Raw genomic sequence first — 8342 nt, forward strand, 5'->3', positions numbered from 1 at the left:
GTCTGGCTGCGGGGGAGAAGAAAAAAAAAAAGGAGGAAACCATCTCTGCCCCGTGTGAGGATCGAACTCACGACCTTCAGATTATGAGACTGACGCGCTACCTACTGCGCTAACGAGGCTCCTCGAGACACTGCCCCGCACGCAGCGCTCTTGGTCCTGCGCCTCCGCCTCCCCAGCCCTGCCCGATCTTCACCGCCATGCCCGCGGTGCTGCCTGAGAAATCTATTTTCTTACAAAAATCCCCTTTTCTGCACCTCTTTTGATTGTTTCGTTGTATTTTTCTCCCCATTCCTTCTTTTCCCTGCTTTTCTACCAGCCGGACCTCAGATTTTTTTGCAAATGGCTCCTCCTTGCTACGGTGTTCCACAAGAAACATCTTGGGTTTTGTCCTTTTTTTTTTTGAAATAGCTCCTTTTTATTCCATGTTGTTCTGCAAAACAGCTGCAGAGTCCTTTGGGTTTCCTAAGCATCCTCCTGCTGCCGGCCAGGAATAGACTGCGAGGGCTGTGCTGACAACAGCCTCACGAGGAAATCAAGTTGCTTCCACATAATTAACAAAAATTAAAGCCAGCCTCGTTTGCTGTGGAGAGACGCTGTTCAGCTGGGATTTCTGCAGTGGATTGAGCTCCCTGCTCTCAGAGAGTGCTCAGCACAAGAGGGTCTCCAGTGATGCTGCCTGAAGCGCCGCCCTGAATCCTAATGGAGGGGCCTCACCCTCAGCGAGGGTCCCACGGATGCAGTCACCATGACAATCCAGCAACAAATCCCCAAATTGGCAGAAAACAGGAAAACAGGGATTTAATTGATGCAGAAAGTCTGAGAGCATCGCCCACGAGAATCTCTGCGCAGAGGCTGCTCTGCAGAGCAAGGAGCTGGCAGAGGATGAAGGAGGAGCAGACCTTTGGATACCGTAGAATCCCACAATGGTTTGGGTGGGAAGGGACCTTAAAATCATCCCATTCCACCCCCTGCCATGGCAGGGGCACTTTCCACTGTCCCAGGTTGCTCCAAGCCCTGTCCAAACTGGCTTTGGGCACTGCCAGGGATCCAGGAGCAGCCACAGCTGCTCTGGGCAACCTGTGCCAGGGCCTCAGCACCCTCACAGGGAGGAATTCCTGCCCAAAATCACATCCATCCCTGCCCTCTGGCAGCAGGAGCCATTCCCTGTGTGCTGTCCCTCCATCCCTTGTCCCCAGTCCCTCTCCAGCTCTCCTGGGGACCCTTCAGGCCTTGGAATGGCTTTGAGCTCTCCCTGGAGCCTTCTCCTCTCCAGGTGAGCACCCCCAGCTCTCCCAGCCTGGCTCCAGAGCAGTTTTCCCAGCTTTTGGAGCATCCCTGGCTCCTCTGGACTCTCTCCATCAGCTCCACATCCTCCTGACATTGAGGGTTCCAGGGCTGGACACGGAGCTCCAGTGGGATTTCATGAGAGCAGAGAAGAGGGGAGAACCACCCTCCTTGTCCTCCTGCTCACAGTCCTTCGGAGTCCCACCAGACCAGACGAGATGCTTGAGCTGCCCACAGATTTTGCCAAGGGTCTGGTGGGCAGCTGTTGTTGTCGGGGTCAGGAAACCCTGATTGCCAAGGGTCTGGCTGGCCGTGGATACGGGATGATGACATGAGGAGTCCAGGCTGCCTGGCTCGTGGTACAAACAATATTGCTCCAGCCCTGGGATGAGTAAATGCTCAGCTTCTCCCAGGCTGAGCATTCCGCCCCTGGCTCTGCCCACGGGCAGGATGAGGTGTCATTTTTAGTGCTGTGCTAATCCTTTGGGGCCTCGGTGATGGACAAATGGAGTGCCCACAGTTCTGATTACATTACAAAAAGCTGCTCCAAGCATGTAAACCAAGGCACGTGGGCAGTGAGTCATGTAAACCAAACACCAAACCTTTGGAAATACGGCTGGAGCTGTTTTCCACCTGTAGGGAATCACGTGGCTTTTCCCACATTATTTTATGCTCAGCTGGTGCTTAAAGGTTCTGACACAGCTTTTGAAGGTCATGTCTGTTTGTTTAGGAAGTGATGGATTCATGGAGGGGACAGGGGAAAGTACTGATGGCAAGGATTTTCGTGTGAATGAAACAAAAGATGTCCTGGGTGACACTGCCTGGAGCAGAACCACAGCAGTCTGCAGCACACACATGCTTTCCCCTCTTTTGCTTTTATATTTTTATCTGAACTTTATTCTTTCTCCTTTCCCACTGAATGCTCCTGCTGCCTAATCACCCTACAACCTTCTCTCCTTTCCCTCACCCACCTGACCCCTATAACCTGACACCACAATCTTGGCTCCGTGGGTGCTGAGCCACATTTCTCACCCATCAGACTTCCCTTGGCCCACTGACCCCCTTCCCAGTCCAAGCCAGCAGAAGGCAGGAGTGGAAAGGGCTGTGATGGACAGATCCATGCCAGTTCCCAGGGAGCTCCATTGCCCCGTGCTGATTTCCTGCAGATGAGGAAGGGCAAAGGGAAAAGGCAGCACCCACCTCCATCCCACACTGATGTTAGCAAAGCCTGAGGCAAAGCTCCCCGTGCTCTGTGTGACCATGTTTCCCCTTCTAACGGGACAGAGTGAGGGAATGCCAGCCCTTCATCACTTCAGAGAGGAGAAACAACTGCTGTCTCCAATTTCCAGTGCTGTTCTTGTGGAGCAACACACAATAGTTTTGGATCTTGGGCACATCCAAGGTCCATGAGGCCCAGAAGGTGGAGAGCTGGTGTGGAACAGGGAGGTTATAACTGAATATCACCTTCAGCTTCAGTCATCGAAGTCTAAAATTGCTGCTTTCTCCCCTATCTTACCAAATTCATTATCTGAATCAACCAGCTTTGTTTGTGACAGTAGGGGAAACAGGAAAAGTGCATTATCATCATCTCCCATGCTCTGTGGCACTGTCTGAGCACCTTCCTTGGAAAACATTCCCAGAGTAATGGCCTGGAGCCTTCAGTGCTGCTGTCTGAGGCAGGCAGCTCGCAGCCCTTACCATAGGGCTCTTGAAAAAGGATGTAGTGAAAGGGGAAATGGTATTATTTCATTTCCCCCAGCAATTAAGGAGCTGATGTAGCTCTTGCTGTAGTCAATTAGTCCTCACGCTCACTAAAGGGCTTTGGATGGGTCCCAAAGTTAGTGTCCTCATTTTCTGTAATCCTGGAAGTGTTTATGCCTTCCCAAGCTCTGAGCAGGGATGAGCCAGCTGATGGCACATCCAGCCAATTATAACCAGAACAGAGAGGAGAGAATGATTTATTTTCCATTTGGCAAGAGGGACAGAAAAGTATGGCAAGGCAGGCCGAGACAGATGAACAAATCCTGTCTGCAAGCCCTGCTTGCCACAGAGAGTATTTGCAGCATGTTTTTTTGGCATGGGACTACACTGAGATTTCTGCTTTGTAATAAAAAGCAAAGACTGCTCCTGCCTCCTAAAAAACTGCTCCCATCCTTGGAGGGAGGACACATCAAAGAGAGAATATCCCAATAGAAATGCTGAAGAGTTTTGCTTTGGTTTTTGTAATGTGTATATTTTAAGCTGGAAAACAGCTCCTCTTGTCCTGGGTCTGTGATTTCCCACTTCCTTGATTTGTGGACATTGATCTCACCAGATTTGCAGGATAAACAGCATTGGACAGGCTGGGCTCTTCAGGGAAAATCCAGAGCACTGCAGAAAAGCTGCTGATGGCTCAGGAAGTGGTCACATCCCTCTGCCTTAGAGCAGAGCTCCGTGCCCTCTCTTTAACTGGCTCCCCACTGCCAGAGGGCAGGGATAGATGGGATATTGGGAAGGAATTCTTCCCTGGGAGGGATGGTGAACAGGTTCTCAGAGAAGCTGTGGCTGCCTCATGTCTGGAAGTGCCCCCTGGACAGGGCTTGGAGCCACCTGGGACAGTGGAAGGTGTCCCTGCCACAGCAGGGGGGTGGCACTGGATGAACTTTAAGGTCCCTTCTAAGCCAAACCTTTAAGATCACTTCCAGCCTTCCACCCCCTAACATTCCATGATTCCATGACTTATGGAAGAGGGTACGATCTCTCTTCAACGTGCTGTCCTTGCTTCCATGAGGAATCAGTCAATCTAAAGGCTGTGAGTGCCTGGAGTCACCCAAGACGTCACAGCACTTCTACCACAAGCAGTCCTTGTCCCTCCAGCTTTGGCCCCAGTCCAGCCTGGACAATTTAGTCCTGTTCAACACCTGGAGCAGCTCAGCTGGCAGAAGGATTCTCCAGCTCTGGAGGGCTCAGATGCTGGGGGTGCTATTCCTGGCTGCTGACCTGTGGTTGTGCAATCCCAGGCAGCTCACGGAACCTCTCAGCGTCAGCGAGGAGAATGTTTTCTGAAGCACAGGCAACGTCGTGCTCAGTTACTATTTGAACACGTGGGGGATTGCTGCAATCCTAGGAGTATCAAAAATCCTAGGAGTATCAAAAATCAGGGGGAGACCTTGTTACTCGCTGTGTTATCCCACGGTTTCCCTGCTCTGCCTCCCGCGCTCGCGCTGTCGTTGCTGCTTGCCAAGATGTTATGGATTTTCTGAGTGAAATCAGTACACAAACACAGCTCACTGCTGCTTGCACCAACTGATTCGCTGTGTTCCATCAAGCAACATCTCCCATGTCAGATCCTGGAGCCAAGAGCTGTTTGCTGGAACAACAGGAACAGCAGGAACTGACGTCAGTTATGGTACCCAGCAATGATGTCTTGGGCAATCCTTCTTGTAGGGAGTTTCTAGCCAAACATTCTACAAAAATGATAGTTTTGTGACGACTTTGCATGTATCTGTGTGTTAGCTGGGATTTACCATCCAAAAAAAACCATGGATAATAGTCTAGAACATGTGATATTTCAAAAGTGTTGTGCTCCCACTGAGGGTCAGGCTCAGCTGTTGTAAGGCCTCAAGAAAACCCACCCAGGCAAAACGTGGGGTCTCTCTCTAGCTTCACTTCTCTCACATTAGAGAGAAAATTCAATATTTCTACCCCCAAAACAGATATTTTGCCATTCTCACCACTTCTTCCTTAAGTTCTCCTAACTCGGAAGGTGAAATTTGATGTGTGGCAATTTGTTCTTCTTAAGGGTAGCCACCATCTTGAGGCAAATTTAAGATGAAAACTTCCCAGAAGAGTTATTTTAAGGCATTGCAAACAATTCTCTACAGTCAGATTCTGCCTGAAAATCTCCAATAGCAGCTGGGTAATGGCTGCACACTTCTAAAAAAACCAAGCCCACATTAATCTTGAGCTGAGCTGGATCGATAAGAACAATTTGTGAGCAGAGAACTGAAGAGAGGTATTTTAATTCAGGTTGAAATGCAAGTTATTATCAGTACAGTGTTCCTCCTTTTATTTTATAGGGCTTTTCTCTCTGTGTTCCTGGTGAATTTAATACTGCTGACAGCTGCTGAGCTCCCAGCCCTACACACTGAGTGCTCTCTTCCAGGAAGGGTGCAGCACTGCAGAGGAACAGCTTTGTCTGTTCCTTGAAAAAAAAAAAAAAAAAGCCTTTTCAGTCCTGTTGTACCAGAAAAATGAGGGGATGATTTATTATTCTGAATGTGAAATACACTTGTTTCATTGTGAGGCAGCTCATGTGGGAAAAAAATAGGAAAAGTGGGAGTTTTTCCCAAGGGAAATGCTGTGAATGTCAACCACTTTGGAGTCACTGTTCATACTGAATTTCTAACAAAAAAAAAAAAAAAAAAAAAAAAAAAAAAAAACCCACAACCCAACCTTGTGGAAGACAGAAAAGTTGGGGAAACCTGTGTTGCTTTTTTTTTTTTACTTAGTATTTAGTTTGGTGTATTAGGTGCAGAAAGGAGGACCTGAGCTGGAATTCAAACCTGCTTTGTAAATTTGGGAAATCACATCTCCTTTGCCTTATGCAAAACTAGGGCTGACAGAGATTGTAGGGGATTATTTACCCCATCCTTCTCCCTGAGACCAGAACGATTCTCCCTGAACTCTTCAGAGCAGATGTTTTACTAATTTCTCATTAAATAAAAACATCCAAAGGTGATTATTCCATTTCCTTCCTAGGGAATTTCTTCTGGTGCTCAACAATTCTTACCCTTAACCCAGTCCCTAATTTCTATGGCCTTTTCCAAGCTGTAAGCTCATTATTTCTCATCCTGGTCCTGCAGCATGCAGGGAAAAGCTAATTCCCTCCCACTCTGCAGAAACCTTTTGCATATTTGAAGACAATGTAATGTCCCCTTTGGGTTAAGTCTCCTTTTCCTCAGCCTAAATGCTTTCTAAAGCCTTCTAAGGCCAGGATGAAAACGCTCTGTGGCTCCATTTTTGAAGGGCTCTGTTCCAGCGCCGTCACCGAGCCTGAAGCCAAAGCATTTTCCAAAGCAGCGTTTTCTCAGCAGGGCTGGGGAGCTGTGCTGAGGCAGGGCTGATCCCAAAGGCTGTGTCCATGCTGTCATTCCAACTGCTCCTAACACCTTCCTGGAATCCAGACTCGCCAACTGTCTGTGCTGTCGATACGCAGACACGGGCGAGGGCTGAGCTCAGGAGGGAAAGGTCAGGCGAGTCTCCGTGTGGGTCTAAATTTCCTTCTCACAGTTTCTGCAGATTATTTATGAGAGGAGCATGTGATAGCCCAGCCTGTCAGCAGATACTCTGATTGTGGCTCTCCCCAAGCACCATATGGATGCTTTCAGCCAGAGCTGCAGCCCTGCTAACAGTCGGCTTTTGGATGCAAAGCACACGGAACACAGAGCCTGGAATTGTCAGCCCTGACACCAGGACGCACCTGAACGCCCCAAAAATAACATTATGTGGTTTCATCCTCCTGCCTTCAACCCTCAGACACAATTCTGAGAGCATGGTGGAATTTCCTCAGCCTGGAAAATGTTTGTTTTTTTTTAAAGGCAGGCATTTAAATAAAGAAGAATCCTGTTGACACAGAAATTTGGGATTGGTGTTTTAAATTGCAGATGTATCAGTGTTCTGCTGGTCATCCATGTCTCACCTGCTATGCCTGGCCAGTGATGTGATGGACAGAGCAATCACACACCTCAGGGCTGTATTTCCTTGTTAGTCACATCTTTAATGGCCTCATAATGACAGGCCACCGGAACTGTGACCCTGAATCACAAAATTAGGTCATGAACCCTCATTCCTTTGTGTGAGTGCAGATTCACTCCAATGCATCCCTCCACCCCCAAAAAATTAAAAACACTGATAATCTCTAAGATGGTTAGAAAACTGTCCTTCTCCCTGTACTCCTAAGGACAATCCTGGTCACAGCTCTCTGTCCCTTGGATTGTACAGCAAGATCCTGTTGCCCTATTGCTGCAAAATCCTCCTTAAATTCAAAACATGGTGCCAGGAATGTATGTGAGAGAAAGAGAGAAAGAGCGATGCAGCTGAAAGGCTCCAGCCAACAGCTTGTGTCAGAAAGCTGCTAAGCAGGAAACAGTTGGGCAGTTTTACTCACAACGTGGTATCTGTGACTGAAGTTGTGATTTAATCAATTCCTCACAAACCGCATGAGGCCGGGGGGGGGGTGGCTTCCAAGAGAATCAGAGCACCTGCTCCTAAAATTTTGTTCTTCAAACATAAACTTTACCCATACCCGTGTCAATGTGAAAGCAAATTGGTGACAGAGCATTGAACTTGCATTTTTGCATGGAGAAAAATGCTTAAGTGTTCATGTAGAAGGGGATGTTGTGGGCCACCCCAAGGTGGCCGCCCTGCGAGTTCATGGAATCATGGAACAATGGAATCATGGAATAATGGAATCATGGAATAATGGAATACCAGGGGATCATCTGGCCCAACCTTTCTTGGCAAAAGCACCATCTAGACAAGATGGCTGAAGCTTAAAAGTGCCCAACATTGAGGAATCCACTGCTTTCCTGGGGAGATTGTTCTTTTTTGTGTCACTGAGGAGAGCACTGCCTGGCACTGAGGTGGCCGTGGCTGTGTGTCACTGAGTGAGGAACACAGCCTGGCACTGAAGTGACCATGGCTGTGTCACTGATTGAGGAACACAGCCTGGCACTGAAGTGACCATGGCTGTGTCACTGAGTGAGGAACATAGCCTGGCACTGAGGTGGTAATGGCTGTGTGAGGAGAACCTGGCACCGAGGTGTCCATGGCCGTGTCACTGAGAGAAGAACACTGCCTGGCACCAAGGTGGCCATGGCTCTGTTGCTAAGGAAGAACACTGCCTGGCACTGAGGCAACCATGATTGTGTGTCAGTAAGGAAGAACACGGCCTGGCACCGAGGTGTCCACGGCTGCGTCACTGAGGAAGAACACAGCCTGGCACTGAGTTGTCCATCCATGGCTGTGTCACTGAATGAGGAACAGTGCCTGGCACTGAGGTGGCCAAGGTTGTGTGC

General features: G+C 48.8%; 1 non-coding gene across 1 annotated transcript; it reads right to left on the bottom strand.

The window, feature by feature from the left end:
- Positions 1-46: 46 nt before the first annotated feature.
- TRNAM-CAU (transfer RNA methionine (anticodon CAU)) lies at positions 47-119 on the bottom strand. Its single transcript has one exon. It is a non-coding gene; the product is annotated as a tRNA-Met (tRNA).
- Positions 120-8342: the final 8223 nt, after the last annotated feature.

This window comes from Lonchura striata, chromosome 11 (assembly GCF_050655825.1).
Source record: "Lonchura striata isolate lonStrDom1 chromosome 11, ASM5065582v1, whole genome shotgun sequence".
NCBI lineage: Eukaryota > Metazoa > Chordata > Aves > Passeriformes > Estrildidae > Lonchura > Lonchura striata.